Raw genomic sequence first — 27894 nt, 5'->3', positions numbered from 1 at the left:
CATTATCAGATTGTTATGTAAAGATGGGCCTTAAGCACAGTGCTGATGCACAGAAAAAACAGCACAAAAGCTTACCAGCAGCAACCCTGAACATTGAGCGGATGGTCCAGGCCTATCTGGATGACCCAACAGAGGTGTACGTTGATCAAAACCCAGTGCAGTATTGGTATAGGAAAAGGTCTGAATGGCCACAGCTCAGCAGGCTGGCGATAAGCTATCTGGCTTGCCCTGTCGCAAGTGTCTCTTCCGAACGTGTTTTCAGTGCTGCTGGTTCCATTGTAACCTTGTGAAGGACCAGTCTATCTCCCAAAAATGTGGAGAGGTTAACAATGATCAAAATGAATCAGCACTTCATACCACCGAATTACACAATGCATGAATCAACAGAGGAAGATGAGGACAGCGGCTCAGGTGACGGAAGTATTGTGTCAGATGATTACCTACTACTGGAAGATCCCCCAGAGTTTGAGGACGAGCTATACTTCCCTGACAATTAGGCTCGCACTTACTGTCTTCCTCCCTTTTTTCCCCCTTTGTTTGTGTCTGTCGTTCCGGTTATAAACTTGTGAATCGCAACAAATGCATTATCACCGTCTTCTACTCTTCTAATTTAAGATACAAGTTTCAGGTGTCTGCCATTTGACACTACAGTCCTCAGAATCCAGCTCCTCCGCTCGATCATACTGCATCTCCTGCTCAATTCCATTTCCCTCATGAATGATGATTGGATGATGGTAACAACAAATTCAAACTTTCCTCGTCCTTCCAAAACAAGTGGACCATGAATCTGATGACTTCTATAGCTATCCTCCTTCAGAGCCAAGAGAAACTGGCCATTAACTGAAAATAAGATGCAACAGGTAATGATTGATGCCATGCATTGGCCGCAGAATAGCAGACTGAATGATGTAGATTTTGTTGTGTGTGTTGCGCATGAATGAATTGATGTAATTGTGCACTGCCACTAATCAACATTCTACAGAACACACTAATTTTCCCCTTCTTGCAAACAAGAAATGTGTACTTCTCCTGCATCTTGGTGATACATTGCTTTTAATTCAATACAGGAAGGGGACTCACTCAATCTGCGCAATGCAAATGACTGTGACTTAACAGCACCGTCCATCATGATGATGGCGAAAGAGACGGTCTGCAGCGTTAACGAGATGAGATGCAACAGGTAATGATTGATGCCATGCATTGGCCGCAGAATCGCAGACTGAATGATGTAGATTTTGTTGTGTGTGTTGCGCATGAATTGATGTAATTGTGCACTGCCACTAATCAACTTTCTACAGAACACACTAATTTTCCCCTTCTTGCAAACAAGAAATGTGCGCTTCTCCTGCTTCTTGGTGATACATTGCTTTTAATTCAATACAGGAAGGGGACTCACTCAATCTGCGCAATGCAAATGACTGACTTAACAGCACCGTTCCTCATGATGATGGCGAAAGAGACGGTCCGTTAACTTAAGATGAGAAGGAACAGGTAATGAATGACAATTAATGGCATGCATTGGACAGTGGACACCTGACTCTGAGCTATTGGTCTTTGTGTTTGCGTTGTTTGTTGTGCACAAAGTGATGTCAAAGTGTACTAGTAGTAATCTATCTTTCTGTACACAATAAAGAATGACTCAAGTCAGTAATATTTATATTTCTACTCTGGGTGATTCATAAAAATTATACTTATACTGCAGGCCGATCTTCAGTCAGTAAAAGTATCGATTCAGAGATGATGATGAAGTCAGGAGGAGGATGTTTCAGGAGTGGCAACGGAAAAGCCTAAAGGTAAACATGTCAACAACAACCACAGCAGACCCAAATGTCTGTGTAGAAGTTGAATAGAGTGTAGCGGTGGGATGACTGCAGTGCATTGATTTTACTAACTTTAACTGTAAAATGCTATGTTTGGAATGGATAATGTGCTTTGCGTTTGTCCAACTCTGTGAGAGAAAAAAAAAGGACTCTAAAGTGTTAACGTAGGATGTGCTAATGGTAAGCACTGTGGGCCTGATCTCTCCTGTTACTGTTGAAGGTCAATGCTGGAAACAGACTAGAGTAGAGATGATGCATATGCATACATGCCACCTCGGAAAGTGTTCTTGTTGCACTACACCATCACTTGTGCATTTGTTTTCACTTTCTTTCTCAATATCCCCTTTGGTTTTCAATCTAAAATTACAGGCCGGGCCTTGGCCAAAACTTTGTAAAACATTACAATGCATATTAATTACCTTACCAATCAATCACCTTTTTTTTCCAGCCGGGCAGTGGCGAGTGGCGAGGCGACACACCCAAGATTGATGGACGAGAGGATCAAGAGGAATGCCGAGATGCGCAAAACCAGTCCACCTTTTTGACCAGGATAAGACAGTAACAGTATCCACTTAACTTCTTTTAAATAATTTGATTACTATCTTGTATACAATCTTTACAACAGTGTGTTCTTGGAGTTGTTATTATCAATCATCATTACGTTTGCTCTGTGTTTACGATTCTTCACTACCAATATTTAAAATTTCTATTTGCTATCTGTTAAAGTATTAAGGCCGGAACAGAACAAGAAATAGAAGTGTATGTAATCCGGGTCTCATCATCATGCATGCATTGCCTTTTTCTCCCTTAACATATGGAATGGATATGGTATGGTAGTCTTCAATGATTGCCGTTTGTTTGTCTATGTATGCATACTGTTTTTCTATGTCAAACCTTTCCCAAAATCCCCCTTCCCATCCATTCAACAAACCCTAACCCTCTTCCCCCGGGCTGTGTGACTTATTGTCGAGGTGTAACTAAATTAAATGTACACCAATACTTAATCACACACTTGCTGGGGCGGATGTGGTGAAAGCAACACTACTTCAATTTCAATGCAGAGCGATGATCTTCTTCTGCTTGCCCACCCATGAGTAGGATATTTCAGAAGTTATTTTATTTAACAAAGGAACATATACCTCAGCATGAATTGCCGGCATTGATTGGATTTGTTTGTTGTCATTCCTCATATACAGCACTAACTGTTAGACTGTAGGCATAGTCAAGTGACTCGAGTCGACAAAACTATAGTTTGTAACTCTGTCTAGTAGGCTATCCTCATAATAACCACCATTCAGTTTTTTTGTCAAATATTTGAGCATATAATTGTTGCTCGGTAAATTCTGTGATGTACTTCATTCAACTACTCCTCTAACAGTCTCTCAAAGGCGATTGACTATCTCCTTTTCTTTTTTTGGAAATGCTGCCACCCTGCCAGTGTATACTACTACTACTATACTACCACCACCACCACCCCAATCATGGCATGTATGAAAAAGGAAACCATCTTCACCATGCAGCCAGTGCTGTGCCACAGTTGGACATAAACATCAAGCACCGGTAAGAGAGAAGTTTGGGGGAGGCAGAATTAATAATGGACATGTCAATGATTTCATTTTCAAACACCACTCCAAAGAATGCATAGACTAGAGGACAGACTGAAAGTACTAGAAGGACCAGTCAATGAGTGAGGTGTGTCGCATCTATCTGTTTGTGTCTTATACAGTCAGCAAATTATTGAAATCAAACACAGGCTATGGGCGGCCATGCACCAGCAAGGAAACAGTGTGATGTAAAACAGTTACCCCACCTACAAAACATTAACAACATTGCATGTAACATAGAAAAATATATTTAATTTACCCTAACAAATAAACTAAACCCACAAAAGCTGAACCACCCCCCTCCCTAACCCCAACCACTGTCCATAGAAAAAAGTCTGGAACGCCCAAACGAACAAGAATTAAAAAAGGGGCAGCGACAGGGACTAACTGGTGGGGCGGGACTGGAGGAGGACACGCATCTGGCGCATCTCCTCCTCTAAATGGGCGACGCGGCGTCTAAGGCCGCGGCAGTTGCAGCCACAGTGGGGGGGGGCACCGGAGTTGACACGGTGGCGGCGGGCAGCCGCCAGGCGGTGGCGCCGTAACGCTGGAGGGCGGTGGCTGGGGCCCGGGGCACTGGAGGAGGCTTCAATAGCTGCTTTAGTTTCATCATCCTCCTCGGCTAGGACCACCAGCTGCCGGTATTCCTGCTGGATTGCCTCCAGCTTCCGGCACCGTGCCTTGGCGGCCAACTCCTTACGGTTGACTTTCGGAGTTGCTGTGTATCAAAAAGAAAAAAACAAGACAATTGTAAAATATAGTCTTAATAAAACAGTAGGACAAGGTAATTATTTATACACATAGTGGAATGGTAGAGTAGCACTATAAAATAAAGCACAGTAGTACATAACATTTTAAAAGGCGCCCGTCCTTCTTCCTTCCACCTGTCTTACACTTTTTAGTTGAACAGTGCACCAGGTGCTCTTCTCCATAAAACTTTCAAAGCGGAGTTCAAATCAGATAGATGAGGCCATTGGTTACTCAATACTCCGGCTCCTAGTCCTATACCAATTAAAGGGAATTCTAGTCTTCTAGTTCACTCTTCAAACGTCCCCAAGAACTCATACTTACTTACGACATCGGATAGCGAGCGGACTTTGTCCGCCCGCCATCCGACTGCTAAAAAGGGTGGGGGTCCCGTGGGGACAATTAATTAGGATGATGCGCCCGGCACAGTGGCGGGCGCACCCTGTTTTTTTTTATTTAAATTCTGGTTGGCTTTGCTGAAAGCAATGCTAAAATGTTGTGCTGCTTTTCCAAGCACAACATGACGGGCCCCGCACGGAGCCTGTCACGTTTTGCTTTGAAAGTCGGGGGGGTACCATAGCATCGGTAGGTACCCTCCATGGGGGCCCCCATGCATACTCTGCAATGTGTGCATGCCTTTCCGTGGCGGACGGCAATGCCGCCACGCAAAGGCATTTCAAAATGCAGATTATATGGCTGGCGGTGTGGTGAGAGAGACACCACCGCCATATTGAACCCTTTTCCGCCTGGACATGTCTGAATATTTTCTACAGGGATGGCGGGAGGTTTGCCCCTGCGGTGACGGCAGTTCCAGCCGGCCCGGCGGGGGCAATACGCCCACCATCCTAATGGGGGCCCTAAGTCACAACTGTACAGTATACATATACATACAGTACACCCTTGCAGTGAGTGTGCTGTCAAGTTCAACAATAGTTAAAGATTATGAATCTAACTTACCACCACCTGCCACTGGTGCTGCCACTCCCCCTACCGCTCCATCGTCGGTATCGGCAGCAACTGCCGCATCCTCTCCCTCCGCGTCGCCTTGTTCACTGGCCCCAGCACTGGTGGTCGGTAGTGCGCCTAGAAAACATTACACATTTATTAGGCGTCATATACACCTCCCCCTATTGATCAGTAGCAAGGTTGAAAAATGAGTTAATACTAACATACATCACTAGTACAAATCAGGTAGTAGTAGAGTAGACACTAATAGTTATATGATCATTGTAGCCTTTGCTTGATTAGCCCTAGCCATGCACATGTGACGCTACCTTTACCTTGCAGCTTCTTAAGACACCTTTGAGGCCACATGACCTGCCTCACACTGCTACTGTCTAGTCTACGCGCTGCGTACAAGCGGTCAACAAACATTAACAAGCCACTTTTTTAGGAAGAACTGGTGTACTACTGTTACTGTTAGTCCATATTGCTTATCCATAGATGCTACACTTTTTGGCACGGCTGAGAAATGCTTGCAAGTTGCAATATACTAACGCACACCATTTCTTTTTTCGCATTAGACGCAAGATTCCCTTCTACAAACCAGAGCTTCTGAACGATGCACAAACTACCAGTACTAGGTTCTTCTGAGGTGAGGGGTCCATTCACTCACATCTTCATTTATAAATGTATATAAACTAAATTGCTATGGGATGGTAGTGCTGCCTTCCACCACTGTTCAGTTATCATGATTTAATTCCCAACTGTATAAGTGTAACAATGTATATTGTTTTAATGTTATTGATTTGCCGGTTGGTGCTGCTAAGAAAACAGTGTACAGACCTTCTCAAATTGAAATAAAAATTTTAAACTTACATAGACTTCGTGGTATTTGGTGTGGAGTGGACTAAGTTACACGAGTGAGCAAATGAAAGTAAGGGTGTTCATGTGAATTGCTTCCACGACAGAGGTTGGGTGTGTTATGTTCTGGGTTGTCTACTTGTTGGTATCTTGGGGGGAGGGTTCCGAGACCTAATAGGTATGACAAGACAGTACTATAGTCAAGCAGTGGAATTGTGGTGGGTTCTGAATTTCTGATTGAGGTGTGCAAGGAAGGTCCAACCTACCATCACCAACATACTATTTTCTGGTGCAAATGTATGTGCAAGATCCCTACAACAGTGGTATGTCCTATAGTGTATCATATCAAAATATTAAGAAATCTGGTAGGGCTGTTGCTGTGAATTTTCAAAGCCTCAACATCAATAAGAGTAAAAGTAGTACAAGACAACGACCCAACGGATTGTACGTGCTACTGGTGAATATGAGTTTTATATTACAACCTTTCACAAAGAGTGGCACTGGCCAACTAGGCAAGACTAGCTACTACAGTACAGACAGATTGATAGGATGTAGTAGTACTCAGAGTCATCATAGCGGAGGCAGGGATAAGATTTTTGAAACCGTACAGATCGAAGGATAATTGGTGGTAAAAAAATAGCATTTGGAAACACACTATAGTTCGGGAGAAATGGGGCAGTAAAAGTTATGGAATAAGAAATATTATTAAAAACAAGAAGACTTACTGGGGCCAGCAGAGGAGCCCTCAGCGGTGTCCTCCTGGTGGTGTTCCTGTCCCGCCGACTGCCCAGTCCCTGCCCGTCTGCCCCTGGGTGCTGATGAACAGGAAAGATATAAGAAAGAGACAAACATTGATGGATGGTGTCAAACAAATACAATATTTTTCAACAACGGTCAAAAAACACTTATGTAAACAACAATTGCAATAACTACATTGACCGATCTCATCTGGTCAACATGTAATATCGGGGGATTCGCAGTTCGACTACTTAAGTTACTATTTATCAACAGTAATCCAGTCTTCCATTCTGATTCCAGAAAACTAAGTTACAACTAAGCCTAAGTAGTAGTACAACGTACCACCCAACCTAGCCCACCTATTCCAGGCATGCCAATTGTACATTAAGTATGCATTTCCACTGTATTCCTCAACAATGCGTATGGTCCAATCATGGAGGACACATGAACATGACTACATTTTTTGTATACACCAAATTTTGGTTTGATTGATGCTGATCTGCTACTGCTAAGTAACTGCTAAGCCTACCTCCACTCATTGAACAAACTAGAAAAGGTTCTAAAGACTGCCGTAATAGCAACACGTCACGTAACTGAGTGAGGGGGGGCATCACGCATACCACTAACCAATTAGAAGCTCATACAACTACAAAGTCCCTAAACCTAAGTATCAATCCGCCCCTCTCTATTAGTGACAGGACAAAGTAAGGAGTGGACGTGAGTCACTGTAGCATTACGTAACTTAATTTCTCTAAAATAAACTCGTAAAGAATCACGCTAAGCAAGCGCAAACGCAAAGCTGCAAACAAGTAAGATTAGTAGTAGCGCAGAAGAGCACCTGTGTCATAATAATCACAGAAGACTTTTAAACGTTATTAACCTGGAATGTATTGTAAGCAGCAACATTCTAGCTGGTTGGAAGGAAAAAAAGATATTCGCAATATATAACATAGAGCAGAAGAACAGACACAAAGTTGTAATAATTAAATAGGTACTCACCAAGCCCCGGGACCTCCACTCCTAGCAGGTCCAGCAGGTCCTGCTCACGGTCCAGGATGTCGGACCACCGGTGCGTCAGCTGTGCCTGGGTGCGCTGGACCCCAGAGATGCGCGACACTGCCCGGCGCACCTTCCCCCACCGCTGCCGACGCTCCCGGAGGCCGTACCCGGACCCAGGCCTGCCACCTGCTGCCAGGGTTGAGGGGAGGTGGTGCTGCACAAAGAAAATGAGTGCAGCCAACTCCACCTCCCCAAATAAGGCCCGTGCCTGCACCCCTTGTGGGCGCCGCCTTCCACATGGAAGGCGGTCGCGGCTCTGGCTGCGGCGAGCCCTAACCTTTGACATGGTTCTGGGGATGAGAGACGGGGTGGGAAAGAAAAGGTAATAAAATAAAAAAAGTAAGTAAAGGAAATAAATAGGCAATAGAAAGAGTGAAAAAGTAGCTAAAAAACAAAAAAAAAGTAGACAAAAACCAAAAATATAGAAGCAGGAAAATAGTTAGAGAAATAATAAGTAATAAAGATCCAAAAAAAGTGGCTATAAACAAAGGATTGAAAAGATTTAGGGAGGATTGAAAATCAGGCCCCAGAACCATGCAATAGAGTGAAAAACAAGATGGCCGCGCCCATTGCGACCACGTGCGCAAGTTCGCGCGATATTTTCTCCCCGAGCAAGCAAAAAGCAACGCGATCAAGTAAAAGCGGTCGCGAACAGGAAATATCGACCGCGAACAGGCGCGAACATGCATTGCGCGACCCGGAACAGGAAGTAAGCATCGCGAGAGGGCGGGACAAGTGAAAACAAGATGGCCGCGCCCGTGAGCAACCGCATGGGTAAGTTGGCGACCCGCGATCACGCAAAAAATACCGCGAACAGGCGGCAAAAAACTTCCGCGTTTTCGCGATATTTCCGGCGTGTTTGCGGAGATTTTCTGCATTTTCGCGATAATTTGCGGAAGTTAATTCCGCAAATTCCGCCCACCCCTACTTGTATACCATAGGGTGTCTTGGCGCTGACTCAGCAGAACACGTAAGAGAGACTGTAAGAAGCTAGTGTTTTTAAAAAGGCAGGTTTTCAGGAGTTTTTTTAAATTCCAGTAAAGAAGGAGCAGACCTGATGTTTATCGGTAAGAGATTTCAGTGTTTAGTAGCTCACGAAAGTTAGCTGCTTCCTCTCCATTTTGATTGCCTAAACCTTAAGGCAGTGACGTTTTTATTTCCTCTTGATCTGAGGTTCCTACTAGGTTCATACAAGGAGAAGACCTGTTTTAGGAATTCCAGGCCTGTATCATGTAAGGCCTTAAAAGTTAAGCACAGAGAAAGTCAAGGCCTGAGGCGTTAAGATGGCGGTCGCACTCTAAGAGTGCTCCGGATCCCTTCCGTCATCCACCTTCTATTCACCCGTTAACAGCTGCCATCGGACCCTCTCAGCCATCCGCAGAGGTTCCCTGCCTCACCAGCAGTACTCCGATCCCTTTCGCTGGTGGACCGGAGCCCCCGCTGCTTCATTTTGGACTCCCTTCCTCCCGAGGCCTTGAACTTGAAAATGGCGGCCTCCTCGGCGATCCCTCTCTGGGCATGACAATCTACGCCCTGACGGTCCGTCCCTCGGCCTCCCCTTGCCATTCCAGGGTGGCAGCTGTATCCGTTTGGGGTCCCCCTGCCTTCTCCACCACCCAGGTCTCACCTTAAGGCTGCGCCTCCATGCCGATGTCTGACCACGATGGAGTGGTGCCTGAGGCCATGGCAGGGGGCTCGCCTCCCGTGTTGAGGACGCAGGAGAGTTACGGGAGGCGGGCACGGCCCAGTCCGGCCGTGTTGGCAGCATCATCTTGAATCCTGCGCTTGCCTGATGTCTTCCGGGGGGCCCAGCCTGGGTTCTCTTTATTATTGCACACCCGGTGACTGGGGAAACCGCCGAGCTCGGCTGCCACTGTCGGGCAGCAGCATGTTAGATCTGGGCCTCCTTCCGCCCCTGCGGGAACAGTCTCAACTGCCCCGGGCCCGGCCATCCCGTCCCCGGGAGCTGCGGTGAAGGGATTGTGCTGGCCTGCCGGAGGCTGCATCTTGGCCTTCCTGCGCTGCGGCCCGACGGAGCGAGGGAGCTTTGAATTGGGCCCTTGGTGTGGCCCTTAGATCGCCGGAGGGCCCCCTACCTCGGGAGTGCACCGGCTGCAATCCAACTGCTGTGAGGCCTCCTGATCCGGCCTGGTCTGGACCCTCCCTCCATTCTTGGTCCGCGACGGTGTTGCGACCTTATCTCCGTTCCCGGGGACTGCTGGCCTCCGAAGAAGACGGGAGTTCCCTCGTGGCCTCCACCGGCAGATCTGCGGTGGGTGGGTTGGGAGCTGGGAGTCAGCTACCGGACCGGGTGGTGGTGCGGGGGGCGGTGTGGGCACTCCCACCCCCCCTCCCTCCCTCAGTGACTTGTCCCCTCTCCCCCTGCCTGCGCCTGCCTGTTGTTTTTGGAGGGTCCCAGCCCGGGATCTCATCGTCAGCACCCGCTCGGTGAGGGGTGAACCGCTGAGCTTGGCTACCGCTGTCGGTAGCGGCGCGAGGGGTCAGGGCCTCTGCCGAGCATCACCTCTGGGGGTGTCTTCGTGGGATTGTTGGCCTGCGAGTGCGAGGTGGACCTAACGGGCCACCCCTGCCCTGTGTCGGCCCCCGTTGGCGGCGAAATCCCCCCGAGGGACCAGGCCCCTCCTCTCCTCCCCTTGACCCCTTCTAGTGGTCGGAAGATCCTCCACAGCTGCAAACCTGATCTCGGCTGTCATTGCCGGACGGCGCGGGCCCGACACCAGCCTCCTCTAACACTGTCCACCCATCTGGACCTGTCTGCACCCTGACCCTTGGAGCCCGCAGTCCGCCCTCGGCCACCTCCATCAAGTGGCGCCGGACCCCTGCATTGGACTGGACCTCAGCCGACTGGGTTGTGAAATAACGGACAGGCTCCCTGGGCCTCCTCATCACTAGCTCATTGCGGCCTACCTTGAGACAAGGAGGTGGTGCCATCCTTTATCGACCTTCCCATCGGACGGAGGCGGGAGAAGAGTTCCCAGACTCGTGCTGGCTGACCCCTGGGGCTAACGGGGACCTGAGAGGACTGGCCTGGACACCCGGGCCCAAGTATTGATGGTCTGGGTGCCGGCTTCCTCCCCATTTGGGACTGTTGACTGCCTCCCCCACCCGTTCAGCGGCTGGGCCCCTATCCTTGGTAACGATGGGCAGAGACCGTGCCCCGAAGACAACTGCTCCACAGGCCCAAACGAAAATGGATCAATAAACCACCAACGACCGGGATCCTGGAGGGGGCGCATCCAATACCCCCTGCCCCCGCGAGGGGAGATCTCTCCACTATCCTCCATGCAATTGGCGCCTCGCAAGCCTCGGTGGAGAACAAGATCGGTGAGGTGAGGGTGGATATGGCCCTTATTCATCAGGACCTATGTAACGCCACGGCCTGGATCTCGTGGCGGTATCGAGCATCTCCACGACCGAGGATGATATAGGCCAACTCAAGATCCAGGTGGCCCGCCTCCAGACTCAGATCTTGGAACTCCACCGTTGGGCCGAAGACGCCGAAAACAGGTCAAGGAGGAACAACCTGCGCCTCATAGGATTTCCCGAGGGGGCCGAACAGGATCAAGCGGACACATTTGTGGAGACCTGGGTGAGATCCTGGATGCCCAAGGAGTCCCTCTCCCCATGGTTTGCGATTGAGCGCGCCCATCGCTTTCTGGCTCCCCGGCCCATCATCTTGAGGGTCCTCAACTTCCGGGACAGGGACGCTATCCTTAGAGCGGCATGGGCACAGGGTCCAGTGACCTATCAAAATAGCACGATCATGCTTTTCCCGGACTATACCAAGGAGGTACAGGCCCAATGACGAACTTATGATGACGTTAAACAGAAGCTCCGTAACCTGGGTCTTTGGTATCGTCTCCTCTTTATGGCCTGACTCAGAGTCGTTTTCCAAGACAAGACACTTTTCTTTGATACCCCCCAAGCGGCCTGGACTTGGCTCATGGAGGAGCACCCTCTCCGGACCTGTCCTGCCCTCTCCCCTTGCTCGATGGGCGCCTACGCAACCTCATCCGACCCTTCCCAAGCCACAAAGGCTCCGTACTAGGTCCCGCAAGACGGGTGACCGCCGCGGTGGGGCCTCCTGATAGCCAGATGCAGTGTCCCAATTGCTCATTACCTCTGAATTACCTCGGCTGTCTGGGACCCACAGTCTGACTGGTTCCTTGATTGATCTGAGCCGGGTCCCAGACCCCTCGAAGACAATGCGCCCTGCCATATCTGACTCTGACCTGTCGAGGAGCCCTGCACTTTGAGGATCTGGGGAGGACGACGGAGTCTGGCCTCTGAGGCCGACCGGCTTAGAGTCCATAATCTGCTTAATTGCTCTTATAGTTGTTTTTTTTATTTTTTTTTATTATTTTTTTATTTTATTGATTCAGCGAGGTTACATTCCATCTTTGCCATAAGAAAAAGGGAAAAATAGACAAAAAACAAGAATATAAACATCTGAGATACCTCCTCAGTATAACAGTAATGCAAATAAACTCGATCACATTATTGTACCCAGTTTCTTATCGGCTCCCATATCGAGGCCCCCAATTTTTTCTTTGACATACCTTTCAGTTTATACAATGCTGATTCCATATTATATATTGAGATAATCCTAGCCCTCCAATTAGCGAAAGACGGGGGCTCCGAGTCCAGCCACTGAGAAGTTATACATAGCCTCAAAACCGACATACAAATGAACTTAAGGCCTCTGTGAGATACCGCTCGCCTACCCACCTCTGTACCAAATTCAATACCAAACAAGACCACAGTTGCTGTTAAAGATATCGAGATACCCAAGGATTGCAACATAAAACACTCAATATCTAACAAAAGTGGCTGAAGTACAGGACATGAAAAGAACATGTGTACCGAATCTGCCGCTTGAAGTCCACATCTTGAGCATTTATCCCCCCTCCCCGCCTTCCATTTTGCGATCTTTGCAGGGGTATAATATAGATTGAACATTGCCATATACGATTGACTTTTAAGGCTACCAGAGAGTAATATAGAGTTAGCAGTTTGCGTTACCAGCTGTAAATCAAGATTAGTTACCAACAATTTCTCCTCCCATATTGCTTCCTGTCTAGCCATATCATCAGATTGTGTTAACATAAGTTCAATATATATTTGCCCTATTTTACAATTCCCTTTCAATAGATCCAAGATTCGAATCTGTCGAACCTGACATCTCCCCCCCGTAATTGCACCCTGCAAGAAACTTCTCAGCTGTAAGTATTTAAAAAAATCAGACTTTCCAACCCTGAATCTCTCTTGCAGTACTGAAAAAGAGACCATTTCCCCCTGCTCCAACAGGTCCCCAATTAATTTAATGCCGTACTGTGCCCACCTCCGCGTAATCGAGTCCTGGAATACCGCAGGTAATAGGGCAATCGAATCCAATGGGGTATACCATGTAATACTAGGGATATGCAGCTGCTTACGTAGCCTCTTCCAAACTGAATATGCTGCCTGAATAATTTTGAATCTAGTCTTTTTGTAGTAACTTGGCTCCAGTACTTTCAAAAGTAACCCTTGCGACAATTTGCCCAGAGACCATTCATATATTGAGGGCGAGAAAGCGGGGTCCAGAACCGCCTTCTCCCCACAGACCAGGACTCCCATAAATTGAAGTAGCGAGGCACAATAGTATAAATAAAAATTTGGAAGTGCCAGGCCTCCACGTTCCCTTGGCAAATAAAGCCATTTAATTGCTCTTCTAGATCGGCGATAACCCCAGAGAAATCGTGAGCACATTCGTTCTATTTTAGTGAATATAGAATTAGGAAAAAAAATTGGGATAGCCTAAAAAAGATAAAGGAACTTCGGAAAAATCGACATTTTCAATACATTGCCCCTTCCATATAGAGAAAGATGCAACCGATTCAATCGCTCCAGAGTCTTATTCGAAGATGCAAGCATCGGTTCCACATTAATCCTTGGGATATTTTGAATTTGGGGTGAAATAATTATACCCAAATACGTTGCCTCTGTGACTACCTTTATCTCCGGGGGTAATCCGACCTCCGTATGCAACACTTGTGTCTCCCTAAATTTAATTTGTAGCCGGACACTGCTCCAAACTACCTAGTAATAACCTCGATTCGCTGCAGCGCCTTGTTCATATCAGTAGACACAACAGCAAGGTCATCGGCATATGCTAAAATTTTGACTGAATATAACTGCGCCGTTGCAGGTCTAATTTCCATGTCAGTCTCTAGTCTAGAAATGAGAGGGTCTATAAACAAAGCGAAAAGAAGTGGGGAGCAGGGGCAACCCTGCCGGGTGCCCCTGTTAACCATAAACCTCTGTGACTCCTCTCCCCCCAGCCGTACTGTTGCGCCCTGGGGTGATATACATTGACTGTATTGCCCATATAAACTCATTAGGAAAGGACTTCCACCTCATCACTGCCCATAGGAACTCCCAGGAGACCCTGTTGAATGCCTTTTCGGCATCCAACAGGGCCAACCCTACTGGCAGCCCCTTCGCCTGACCCCAATCAAAAACGGAGATAAGTCGTCTAACATGGTCCGTAGTCCCCCTCCCAGCAATAAACCCATGTTGCTGTAATGAGACTAATGGAGTAATAACTCCCCCTAATCTCTTTGCCAAGCATTTCGAGTAAATTTTATTATCGGCGTTAATTAAAGAAATTGGTCGGTATGATGAGAGCTCATGGGGATCCTTTCTTTTTTTTTTAAAAACTACTATTACTGTCTAAGACCAAGAAGCTGGGGGGACCCCATCAAACGCCCCTTGAAATACTGAAGTCATTATCCCCTCTAAGGCCTTCCTAAACTTAATATAAAACTCTAAGGGGATCATATCTGGGCCCATCGCCTTTCCTGATGCTAACGACAGCACAGCAGTTTTGATCTCCTCCCAAGAAACCGCTTCAGACAATACATCTTTATCCATCTCGTCTAACCCCAAAACCACCATTTCATCAAGATAACTCTCGGGTCTTGCAACTGGCTCTGCCGTGTATAATCTTTCGTAATACTTTTTAAAAGAGTCTTGGACCAAAGAAGGGGTCTTTACAAGTTTCCCCTCGAAGTCTTTTATCTTAGTTATCCTAGAGTGAACCTCTTTTTGCCGTAACCTATTAGCAAGGACACTCCCGACCCTCTCTCCATATTCATAACATTCATTCCTATATACTTGATACTTGGCCGCTGCCTCGTCTGCAGAACCCTGATATATTTTCGCTCGGCAAACTGCAATTTGCGCCTGGAACTCCTTAACCCTACCCCCACTATTTATTTCTTGGACTAATTTTTGCTCCAGCTGAGAGAGGGACGCTAAATCGTTTATAGTCTTTAACTGCTCAGTTTTACGCTTCCTGGCGACAAATCTAACTGTCTCGCCTCTCACCCCGGCCTTCAGTGCATCCCAGACAATATCTCTCCTGACTGACCCTGTATTCACCTGGATAAATTCGGGAATCCATTCCTTCATCCAGTTACAATAGTCTTCGTTGAAAAGAAGCCTTCTATCGAAAGACCATTTTGTGGTCCTAGGCGTTAAATCAGTATATTCAAACTCCAACACCACCGGATTATGATCCGATATAATTTTAGGAAGGATCTTAATAGATGCACTCGATAAAATAGCATCGAAGACTAAGAAATAATATAGCCGTACCATCTTTCCATGGGGGGCAGAAAAATATGTATACCCATCTTGGCCTGAGTTAAGTTCCGCCCAGGCATCATACAACCCTTGATCTTGAACCAGCGCTTGCAGGCCCCTTAACCCTCGTGGCTTCCTTCCCATATAAGATTCACCAGTTCTAAAGTTAAACCGTGAATGAAGATGAATATTTAGATCACCACATATTATCATAGGTTGTGAATACAATGACAGTTCTGTATTAATCACTTGGAAAACCTCTGGGTCATCTAAATTTGGCCCATATACTGAGCACAGTGTAATAACTTGCTGGGAAACCACTACCTCCATAATGACCCAACGTCCCAGCTTATCGATTTATGCTTCCTAACCTCCATCAATCCCTTCTTGGCAAGTATCGCAACTCCTTTAATGTTAACTGACTGGGATGTACAAGCTAATAATTCCAAACCGAGGGAGTTAAGCCAGGCCCTATTAGACCATGCTATATGCGTTTCTTGCAGAAATAGCAAGTCCCACGAGCATGAATATATAATTCCAGCTAATACCCGTCTTTTCCTAAAATCGTTCAGCCCGCAAATATTCAGAGTACAGCATATTAATTTCCTCATCCGAAGTCCTTATCAATTTCCAGATTTTGTCTCAGAGATTTGGCACAATAAGGTTCCTCCCGCCAAATCACTTTAGACCAACAACTTACTAGACCACTATATAGCTGATATCTTTTAGAGACTAGCTCGGTTTTTTTACTCTTAATCCGTATACCTACTCGCTTTACCTGGAGCAGATTGAAATGAGCCATGGAATCTTTACTCCTCGCTGAATCTTTCACACCCTCCACCATTGCCCCCCCTCCCCAACCCTCCCAAGCCGCCCCAAACACCCCCCCCTACACTTCCTACCCTCCGCCCCCCCTTGCCCCCCTCACCCCCCTCATAGAGCATTGAGAAAATCTTCCCTAGTGATGGTTAAGCTCAGTGCCCTCGCCTCCGCCTCGGCAACCTTACAGACATAATAAAAACAAAAAGAAAAAATCATAATTCAGCAAATAGCACCCTGTAAACTCAGTAGTAAATCCAAAATTATCCCTGATTGTCCATACCTGTTAGTCCACAGCTAACCATAATAATGCATATCTGCTGCCGTATTGTTTCTTACTCCTTCATATAGATGACAAGACCCAAAACCCAAAAGACAAAACCCAAAACCCGATGGACCCAATAGACCCTGAATGTCCATACCTGTTACTCCACAGCTAACCATAATAATGCATATTTGCTGCCATATTGTTTCTTGCTCCTCCATATAGATGACAAAACCCAAATCCCAAAAGACAAAACCCAAAACCCAATGGTCCCAATAGACCCCCCTAAATACCCTAGCACCACCCAACATCAATTCACATACACATAAGGCCTTTGAAAAGTACTTTACATTGACTGAAGATATTCCTTCGCCTTGCTTTCAGATGTAAAAAACTGACTGCGGCCACCTTTGACCACCTTCAGTTTAGCTGGGTTTTGAAGGAACACTTGAGCACCCTTAGCTTGGAACATTGGAATGAGCTGTCTGAACTTCCACCGCTGCTCAACTGTAGACTGACAAAAGTCCGGACGGACAAAAAATGTGCAGCCTTTGGCATTTCTCCGTTTATTTGGTCATGCTAGGTCATAAAGTTCTTCTCTCGCCCGGAAGTTATTCAGTGAGATCAGAATAGCCCTAGGAAAGGCTTCCGCTTGCCCTTTCCTCTGAGCAAATGGAAATCGGTGTGCCCTTTGGACTTCCTTTTGCCACTCCCAATGTCCCAGCTCTGGAAAGGCCTCCGAGAATAGCTCTGCCACAAATTTTAATGGGTCAGATCCCTCCTTTCCCTCCGGCACACCAAGCACTCTCGGGTTATTACGCCTAGACCTATTTTCAAGGTCAATTAATTTCCAATGTATATCGTCCCTATATGCCTTAAGGGACTCAGCTGTTTCCTTCTGAACTCCCAGTTCGTCCTCCAGTGTGGATATCCTTGTCTCGGCCTCACTCATCCTTCCGGCCACATCCGAACATGTCTTAGCAATTCTTCTAACGGCGTTCTGTAGTCGTTTACAAGCGTTCTGAGTACGGGTTAAACCGGCCTGTGTTTCTGCCCTATGAGTCATAATTAAATCATAAATTGTGTTTAGTGTGATTTCTCCAGGCACCGATTTTATTTCTATTAATTGGACTTGTGCAGATGATACAGCCTCACTCGATACGATAATCCCGGCAAAGTTAGGCGAGCTCTGTTTGTCCCAGGTAGAAGAGGCTTCTGACCCTATCCCAGTCACTCCTCCGGTAGCCTGATCATGTGCCCCCGGGAACTCCACAGAGTCCTCCAGAATTTCCTCCTCTCCCCCCGTGCTGGCCCTGTCCAACCAGTCCTGCACTACACTATCCACCGAGGACCTATCGGACAAAGAAAAAAAGTCCTCCGTGGTTGAAACTTTATCCGGTAAGACAGATGGTTCTCTCAGCATTTCTGTAGTTCCAGCCTTTGAATTATCCACCGTGGATAGGATAACCAACCCCCTGGAGCTAGCAAGGGGGAGCCTTTCCTCATCAGACTGCTCCTGCTGCTGTTGCATCACCTCTTCCAACTCCATATGTGTTGGTCTAATCCTGCCTGGACTGCATCTCCGAGAACCCCCCTGCCAGAACCCTGCAAGGGGATCAGGAGAGCCGGAGTCACTTCCATAGATTGTTGAACTTCCTGGCCGCCTGTAGTCTGCTGCACTCCCCCCTCACCCGGGACTGGCTCACCAGGTAGATCTTGAGTTTTTCGTGCTTTACTTTTAATCTTAAACATTGCCGGAATCTGCTGTACAGACTCAGCTGCACTTGCCCCAATCTCAGCAGTCATCGTAGACTCTATAGTAACTGTCTGAGAAACCTCGGACACAATGCTTGCCTCCTGCCATTTGCAAGCCGCCTTATCGGACTTATCTGGGACTTTCTCCCCCGACTTCTCTCCTGTGGCCGTCTGGCGCGTCTTTACCGGAGTGCCCGCGGGCTGAGTATTAGCTCTATTACGAGCGATCCGCGGGAGCACATTCTTTCCTACCATAACTTTCCCAGAAGCGTGGTGGCCGGTAGAACCTGACAGGAGCCGCCGTAGCCATAGCAGTTTCCGCAAGTCACCCCAGGCAGCCGCGGCACTCGCAAAACGCCAAAGCATAAACTGCGATATCCTCGAGGACACCGTCGAGAGAATGCCTCACCGGCGAACTCCAGCACCTGAAGCACTGCTCTCCTAACAGCATAAACTGTGGATTATTTAAGTAACCAAAATGCCATCGGATACACAGGTAAGTTGCCGAGGTGAAGAGCACCAGCTTATCCGGCCACTAATGCGGCCGCCATCTTGCTCCTACAGTCAAGTATCGCTCTTATAGTTGTTAACATTAATAAATCCGTCTACATGGAGGGGTCCATCTCTGCCATGATCATGCTCCGCAAACCGTTTTAGATTGGCACTTAGACTTATTTTTATTTCTGTTTTGTTGTATTCCTTTTCAGGGTGACAGATGCTTCAATTTCGGGAGTGTAGGGTGGGAGGTGTTGGGGGGCAGGGGGGGTGGGAAGACCGTTGTCTCCCGACTGTTTATTGTTTTTGGCCGCCTTCGGGCCAATGTTCCTCATTCTTCTTGGCAGCTCTCTGTGCACACACGCCACCAACGATGGCATGAGACCTATCAGAACACACAAGCTCTATCCCTACGCCCAGGCTATGGGATGATCCCTTCCCTGGGATCCGGGTCTATCCGCATTGTTCCACACACACACCACCCACTCAGATGATGTTAACCCTTAATAGACCCCTCCGCATTTTGTCGTGGAACGTCAATGGCCTATTAGACCATATAAAGCGAACCGCAGTTTTTCACAGTGACCAACGCCAGGCGCCCGACATCCTCTTTCTACAGGAAATGCACCTTCTGCGAACTCAATGCATCTTCCTTGCCCATTATGGGTTTGGCAGGGTCTGGCACTCTGGTTTCACACGGGGCTCCTGGGGAGTGGCCATATCGATTAGCAGGGGTTTCCCTTTACTTTGATACAGATCGAGACTGACGCACAGGGCCGCTTAACTGCCAGGATGGATGGTCATCTTCTTAATCTCTTGTGTGTATACATTCCCCCGCCCACAATGCCCTCTGCCTTCCGACGTCTCACGCTATTAGTCTCAACTTTCCCTCAGGGACTGACGGTCATCGGGGGCGACTTCAATGCTGTTATGCAACCTCCTCGCGACATGACAGGTGTTCCCTCTGCATCCTGCCTTGCCTCTTCTAAGCGCCTCTCTGATTGGTCCTCCGCCTAGGTCTCTGCGATGCTTGGAGGGTGTGGAAACCCTGCGAGAACAATATACTCACACTTCAGAGGCCCACCGTACCCACTCCCGTATTGACCTGCACCTGTTGCCGGCCATCGACTGTCAGTTGGTGCCCGGGGTTACTATCCTGCCCCGAGGTATCTCAGACCACTCTCCTGTCTCCCTCTGTCTTGGGCGTCCCCCCGGTGGAGTCCGTACGACTTGGCGGATGAACACATGGTTTCTGCAGAATGCGGAATTCGTCAAGACCGTCTAGCAAGAACTGAAGCAATGCTTATTGTTCAATAAAGGATCAGTTCCCTCTCCGGGTACACTGTGGGAGGCCGACAAGGCCACTACACGAGGCGTGGCTAGAGGCTTGGTCCACGCAAAGCACACGGCTCAGACCGCCCGCCTTGTGTAGCTCGAGGCCCAAGCTGCACAGTTGGAGTCAGCCCAGGCTTCCGCCGAAAGCGCTAGCTCCACCCTTCTGATCGCAATGCTCCGTGAGGAGATCTGTCAGATATCTAAAATGCTATGGCGCTCCTCAGTGGCATGTGTATACGGCTGGGGTGACAAGAATGGCAAACTACTCCATAATCTAATCTCTTACCCCAAAGCTAACCGCATAATCCCTGAGGTCTGCGATGCGGCCGACGCTCACTATTTCACCTCACAGCCTACCGGTCAAGCCTTTGCGGGCTATTACGTCAATCTTTATGCGGTCTGACCTCCTGAGGCCTCCCTGGCCGCATTGATGTCAGAGACAACGACCCAACTGCCCCATCTTCCCCAGGCAGTCTCGGAGACTCTGGACCTCCCCTTAACCCCGGAGGAGATACATGGGGCCATTTCACTCTTGCATTCCGGTAAGACGCCAGGGCCGGATGGCTACCCTAAAGAATACTACGCGACCTACCGCGACTTGTTGGTTTCGCACTTAGTGGATCTGTTCCAACATGTGGTGGACACAGGGTCCTTCCCCCAGAGACCGACGTGGCCACTATTTTGGTTCTTGCGAAGACACAACCGCCTTCCCTCGGCTGTGCGGACTATCGCCCCATTTCCCTCATCAAGACCAAGGTGAAAATCTTTGCCACTGCCTTGGTTCAACGCCTCCGTCCCCTCTTGCATGACTTGGTCCACCCAGACCAATGTGGCTTCATGCCTGCCCAGGGTACCCGGCATTGCATACGCCGCCTCCACCTCGCCCTCGCACACCGCCATCAGCTCACTCCATACTTGGCCTTGCTTTTCATTGATTTTGAAAAAGCATTTGATACAGTAGATTGGAGCTATTTGGAGGACGTGATGGAGGTGATGGGATTCGGCCTTCCATTCCGGCACTTCATCCGAGTTTTATATTCCTCTCCTAAAGCAAGGGTCCTAATTAATGGCGTGCTCTCGGAGGCATTCCCCATCAATCAATCAATCAATCACTGCATTTGTAAAGCTCGGTACATACCCGAGAGGGTCTCAAGGCGCTGGGGAGGGGGTTGCTACTGGTCGAAGAGCCAGGTCTTGAGGAGTCTTCTGAAGGCCAGCAGGTCCTGGGTCTGTTGTAGGATGGTGGGGAGAGTGTTCCAGGTCTTGGCGGCGAGGTAGGAGAAGGATCTGCCGCCGGCGGTGGTTTTTCGGATGCGGGGGACTGTGGCGAGGGCGAGGTTGGCTGAGCGGAGGCTTCAGGTGGGGGTGTGGAAGCTGAGTCGGTTGTTGAGGTAGGTGGGTCCGGTGTTGTGCAGTGCTTTGTGTGCGTGGATCCAGAGGGGCACTCGCCAAGGCTGTCCTCTTTCGCCGCTTTTAGTTGCGCTAGCGATGGAGCCCCTGACCTCTCTCATATGCCAAGATCCCCGCATCCGGGGTTGGGCTTGGGACCCCTATCAGATCGACAAAGTCGCCCTCTACGCCGACAACGTCCTCCTCTTCCTACCGGACCCCGAGGACTCTGGCCCACGGTGCTTGGATGTCCTTTCCGCCTTTGAACGGGTCTCTGGCCTTCGGCTCAACCCGGCGTAATCCACTCTGGTTTCCCTCCACCCGTCCTGTGCCTGCTTCGATTGGCAAACAACCATTCCTCTGCGTATGCAGTTCTTCAAATACCGGGGGGTCTGGGTCACCTTGCTTCCAGAACTTGAATGGGCCCTCAACCTTACCCCTCTGGTTACCAAGGCCAAGGCGGACCTCAAGCGATGGCAGTCCCTTCCTCTTAATCCCCTTGGCAGAAGTGCCCTTTTTAAAATGATGGTTCTCCCTCGCTTTCTATATATTCTCCAAAATATAACCTCCCGGGGAGTTTGTTCCGCGAGATTGATGGTCTCCTCACCCGGTTTGTATGGAGAGGCGGGAGACCGCGAATGTCCCTGGCGCACAGTCGAATACCTCCTTATGATGGGGGCATGAGTGTGACCAATCTTCACCTTTACTACCTTGCCACGGGACTCATCGTGGTTCATGACTGGTTCGCCGGCGGCTGGTCCGATCCGGCATACCAGGTTAAGCTCCGATCTATGGATTTTCCACAGCTCCAAGCCTACTTGTACGGGGCCCCCATACCACAAGTCCTCCACCCCATCACTAGGAGTCCTACTGGCATGGCGCACTGCCCTGCACCACACAAAATGGGATGGGAAAATTACCCAACATACACCCTTGTGGCATGGTACTTGACTGCTGGAGACCTCAACTCTTCGGGACTTCCGTCGGTGGGACCACATTGGGATCTCGCTTCTTGGGGACGTCTGGGTTGGGGACCACATCAGAACCTTCGCAGATTTGCAGCAGCGCTACTCCCTCCACTCCTCCCAATTTTACAAATACCTACAGCTTAGGCATGCCCTCAAGGCGCACATTCCGTCTCCCACCTCCCTCCCCGAATTTAGTCCCCTCAAGGCCCAGGTGATTATGGGGAACCTAGGTAAAGGGGGGGGGGTGTCGCGGATTTACCGCTGCGCTCCCTAGTGAACAATGGCCCGCAACCCTAGGTTCACTGCGTGCCCGCTGGGAGAATTGGCTGGGCCCCTGAGAGGATGGGGACTGGAGAGACGCTCTCAAGGCTCACAAGACCTTGACGACCTCCTCCAAACTGCGTCTAATCCAACTCTACTATTTACACATGGCATACCTAACCCATGCGTGTCTATATAGAGCCCGATTGCGGCCCTCCTCGACCTGTACACGATGAAATCATGCTACAGCTGACTTTTACCGCATGATCTGGCAGTACCCTGTCCTTGCATCATTCTGGGCGGGAGTGGAACTGGAACTTACACAGACCCTGGTGTGGGTGGTTCCCAACGACCCATTATGTCTCCTTCTAGGTGTGTTTGATGACCTGGATGGCTCTCGGGCCGACAAGAGCTTCCTTGGGACTACTGTGGCGGTGACGAAACGTGACATTGCGGCACTCTGGTCTCAGGCCAAGACCCCTACTGTACGCAGGTGGAGACGGGGGTGGTCTGATGCGGAACTCAAGAGGAACACCTCTTTGATGCCCGACGATGCCCTGAACTATTTGACAAGATTTGCGGTAAATGGTTCAATCTACTGTCTTGAGGGATATGTGTGTTCATATGTATCGTGATAACCTTGCGTGAGACTCTATTCTGAAGAATGATTTACAGGTCTCTGTCATCTTCCTTGCTGTTTTATACTATCCAGACACTGTGTCTGCTTCTGCTGCCAATGTAAAATTGCAGTTTGTTTTAAAATCAATAAATTTGATTATCAAAAAAAAAAAATTAAGCACAGAGTTTTAAATTTGATATGGTTTCTGACCGTCAACCAATAAAGGTCTTTGTGGGAGTGCTAGAGAGCCCGATCCCAAGATGGCTGCTCTGTAGCTATACTCTAGCGGAGGGACTAAAACTCCGGCACTTATCCGTCTCCCCAGTTGACATCACTGCTACAAAATGATACGGATCTGCCCGGATAGACCACAGCCCTGATCGGCATGAAGTTCGCGTCAGCAGCACTGAGGAAAAGTGACTTTCTGTTGAATATTTTGAGTAGTGAAGCTGCGGCCTGACCAGAGGGAAGAGTGCGGTGACTAGGGGCGTAACAAACGCCCCCGCAGCCCCCGCGGTGCGGGGGGGCCCCCAGTCTTCGGTTAGGTGAAGGGGGCCCCCTCAGCTCTTCGGTAAAGAGCTGGGAGAGAAAGGCTTGCTCTAGAAAGCAGGTGCAGTCTGCAGCCTGCTCAGAGCTCCTGCGCTGACCCAGGGCAGGACTGAAGAGAAACAAAGTAACAAGTTACATTGTTTCTCTTCAGTCAGAGCCCGGCCGGAAAAAGGAGGGGGCCCCGCACTCTGCAGAAATACCGGGGCTTTCAGGGAGAGAGGTGAGACTTGTAGGGAGCAGGACAGATCACATTCTGCAGCGTTGTCGGTAAGTCTAGCAGTTTTAATTGTGAGTTTTCATTGTGAGCTCCTTCAAAAAACATGCTATGTTGTGGGTTGATAACAAATGCCTGATATATTTTAAAATGCAGCATTTACATTTCTACAGATAGGTTATCTGGGACTTTAATTAGTCCCAGCTGTAAATATCCTCCTGTCGCGGACCCTTTTCTTTGTCTCACACCACTAACAAGTGCAGGATATGTTACCTCCTGCCAGGCCCGGTTCTAGAGGGTGGGGTGGGCCGGGTGGGCCAGGCCCACCCAAACATGAGCCATGGCCCTCCCAGTGAATCTGCCACCGATGTACAACTACAATAAAAACTGTGCAGATAACTGGTGATTTACGATCCTGCTGCAGAGTAACCATTTGTCTGTTGGTAGTTTTTAAGTGCTGATAAACTGAATTTTATGGGAATAGCTCAGTGGGTTACTACCTCTGTCACAGATATCCTTGTGTTACTTGCAGTTCAGAAGTTACTATCCTAACATAGGACAGTGACCTATGAACTGTCTTTAAAGAGCTGCATACAAACTTCGCTTTTTTGTATTGTGATATAGTTAGAACTTCTCCATTCCTTCATTATTATAATGTTGCCAAAAAGAGTTTGTTTGGGCAGTTATACATTTTAATCAGTAAAGCTGACCCCCAACTACTGGAGTACTCTTTAAATCCTGAGTTTGTGCTTCTCCAGTCCAAACCCCGTAAAATATATTGCCCACCAGTATGGATGACGTGATTTCTACACCTTGTAATCCTCATTGGCTTATGTGACATTCCCCATAGACTGATTTATTGTCTCTGTATAATGCGTGCTGTTATGTAAAGTACTGTGACACCCTACACTCATATGAGTAGCGCTGTACAACAAATGGAATGGATATGAGAGAGGGGCAATGGAGAGATGAGGGGCACAAGTGGAGGGTGGCAGTGAGGGAATCCGAGGAAGAGGTCATGGGGTGGGGAGCTACGGAGAGATGAGAGGCGCTGGTGGAGGGTGGCAGTGAGGGAGTCAGAGGAGGAGGTCAACGGGGTGGGTGGAACTACAGAGAGATGAGGGGCACTAGTGGAGAGTGACAGTGAGGGAAGCCGAGGAGGAGGTCCTGGAGTGGGGGTGGAGCTGCGGAAAGATGAGGGGCACAAGTGGAGGGTGGCATTGAGGGAAAACGAGGAAGAGGTAATGGGGTGGGGAGCTACAGTGAGATGAGGAGCACTGGTGGAGGGTGGCAGTGAGGGAGTCAGAGGAGGTTGTCACGGGGTGGGGGGAGCAGCAGAGAGATGAGGGGCACTAGTGGAGGGTGGCAGTGAGGGAATCCGAGGAGGAGGTCACAGGGTGGAGGGGAACTACAGAGAGATGAGGGGTACTGGTGGAGGGCGGCAGTGAAGAAATCTGAGGAGGAGGTCATGGGGTGGGGGGGAACTACAGAGAGATGAGGGGCGCTGGTGGAGGGAGCAGTGAGGGAATCTGAGGAGGAGGTCATGGGGTGGGGGGGCTATGTAGAAATGAGGGGCACTAGTGGAGGTTGGCAGTGAGGGAAGCGGAGGAGGAGGTCATGAGGTGGGGGAACTACAGAGAGCTGAGGGGCACTAGTGGGGGGTGGCAGTGAGGGAATCCAAAGAGGTCACGGGTGGGGGGATCTACGGAGAGATGAGGGGTGCTGGTGGAGGGTGGCAGTGAAGGAATCTGAGGAGGAGGTTATGGGGTGGGGGGAATTATGGAGAAATGAGGGGCACTGGTGGAGGGTGGCAGTGAGGGAATCTGAGAAGGAGGTCAGGGGTGGGGGGGAACTACAGAGAGATGAGGGGCACTGGTGGAGGATGGCAGTGAGGTAATCCGAGGAGGAGGTCATGGGGCTCGGGGGGAATTACAGAGAGATGAGGGGCGCTGGTTGAGGGAGCAGTGAGGGAATCTGAGGAGGAGGTCATGGGGTGGGGGGGCTACAGAGAAATGAGAGGCACTAGTGAAGGATGGCAGTGAGGGAAGCCAAGGAGGAGGTTATGGGGTGGGGGAACTATAGAGAGATGAGGGGCACTAGTGGAGGGTGGCAGTGAAGGAATCTGATGAGGGGGTCATGGGGGGGGGAACTACAGAGAGATGAGGGGCACTGGTGGAGGGTGGCAGGGAATCCGAGGAGGAGGTCATGGGGTATGGGGGAGCTACAGAAAGATAAGGGACACTGGTGGAGGGTGGTAGTTAGGGAGTCTGAGGAGGAGGCCATGAGGGGGAGTGGCTATGGCGAGATGAAGGGTACTGTTGGAGGGTGGTAGTTAAGCTATCTACAGAGGTCAAAAAAGAGGTCAAAAAGACGTTTGCACCAGCAATAAAGCCGGCCCTGTCATGGCCTTTCTGTTTTCATTTATTTAATTAACAGTCACGTGATTAGGACAACTGTGGAGCATACTTTATCATGCATGCTAATTATTTTTACTGCTATATTCAATGTTTCAAGTTTGAAGGTGATTTTACTATTGTTTTTTACTGGGAATAGTGAAAGTGGAACTGAATGGTGGCTGATATGGGGCTAGGGCCCAAGGTCAGGTGTGAGATAAGGTGTGATGGAGAAGGGTGGTAGAAAAGTGGATAATCAAGCCTGTAAGAGAGTGCGCTGCAGAGTCAGAGGTCAGGTGGAGGTAGTAATGAAGAGGGTTTCTCCCTGAAGGCTCGCACAGAGGAAGCCCGGGTAGTGTCACTTGCTTGATACTCCCACCTTAGAAACTTCCTCTTCCCATCAAAGGGACATTGCATGGAAGAAAAGCACTTTTTGAGAGTGATAACATTTAGAAAGAGACTTTGAAAAGAGTGCGTTTCACTGTGCCTTGTAAGAGTAAGGAGAGATAAAGGTGGGCCCAGAAGCAGGCCTGGCTAGATATATAAGTGATAAATTGGGCCAGCAGTGGCCCACCCGAATGTACCCTTGGCCCACCCAAATAAAAATTCCTGGAGCCGGGCCTGCCTCCTGCCCCCAATTTTACCATTCCCCGTCCCACCCTTCGTGTTAGTTGGCACTAGCTTGGTTTTATTTTACCTTTGCCAATGCTTGATTACTTGCTTCACAAGCATTGGCTGCCGCTGCATGGCTCCCACGTGCTGGCCTCACACTTCGGGGCTGAGGAGACCCGTCCCCTGTTGCTGTAGACGCCTCGGTGCTGTTGCTCCACCCTGGTGTAGGCTGCCAGCTCCTCACCCTGCTCCTAAACCTCTTACTCATCAGCTCACAGCCTCACATCTACTGGGGCACATGAGCTGAGCTACCGGGAGCCGTTTGTGTTGGTCTTGGCGCTGTTCTGTGGTATTGCTTGCTGTGCTGGAAGGAGAGAGGGCTCCTTCCTGTCCACCTCTAAACAGGTGCCGGGGACTACAGAGAAAGGGGGCAGGGATTGACAACCCTTGTTGCATGCGACAATAAATGACCTAGTATTACATTCTCTCTATAATGGTGAGTTCAAATCAGAACATGCCAAATGTGGCCCTCGGGGTAAACGCACTGCTACTGGGCGCCAGAGACACACAAAAATCACTATTCGGCTCCCGGGCATCGGCTAAGCTTTATCCAAACAGTTCTTAAGTGCTGCTCACGTGGTATTAAGAAGTCTTTTCTTGCACTTTTTCGTCGAACAGCACGTCACAGAGACCGGTCTGTGTGCAACCCATTAATAAAACAAATTGCACCTCTGCCAGTGGCATAGCGATAACTTTTGTTGAAATAGTGCCAAGAAACACGCTTATGCTGTTTGTGAGCGCT

This window comes from Triturus cristatus, chromosome 3_2 (assembly GCF_964204655.1).
Source record: "Triturus cristatus chromosome 3_2, aTriCri1.1, whole genome shotgun sequence".
NCBI classification, from domain to species: Eukaryota; Metazoa; Chordata; class Amphibia; order Caudata; family Salamandridae; genus Triturus; species Triturus cristatus.
This window is presented reverse-complemented; position numbering follows the sequence as displayed.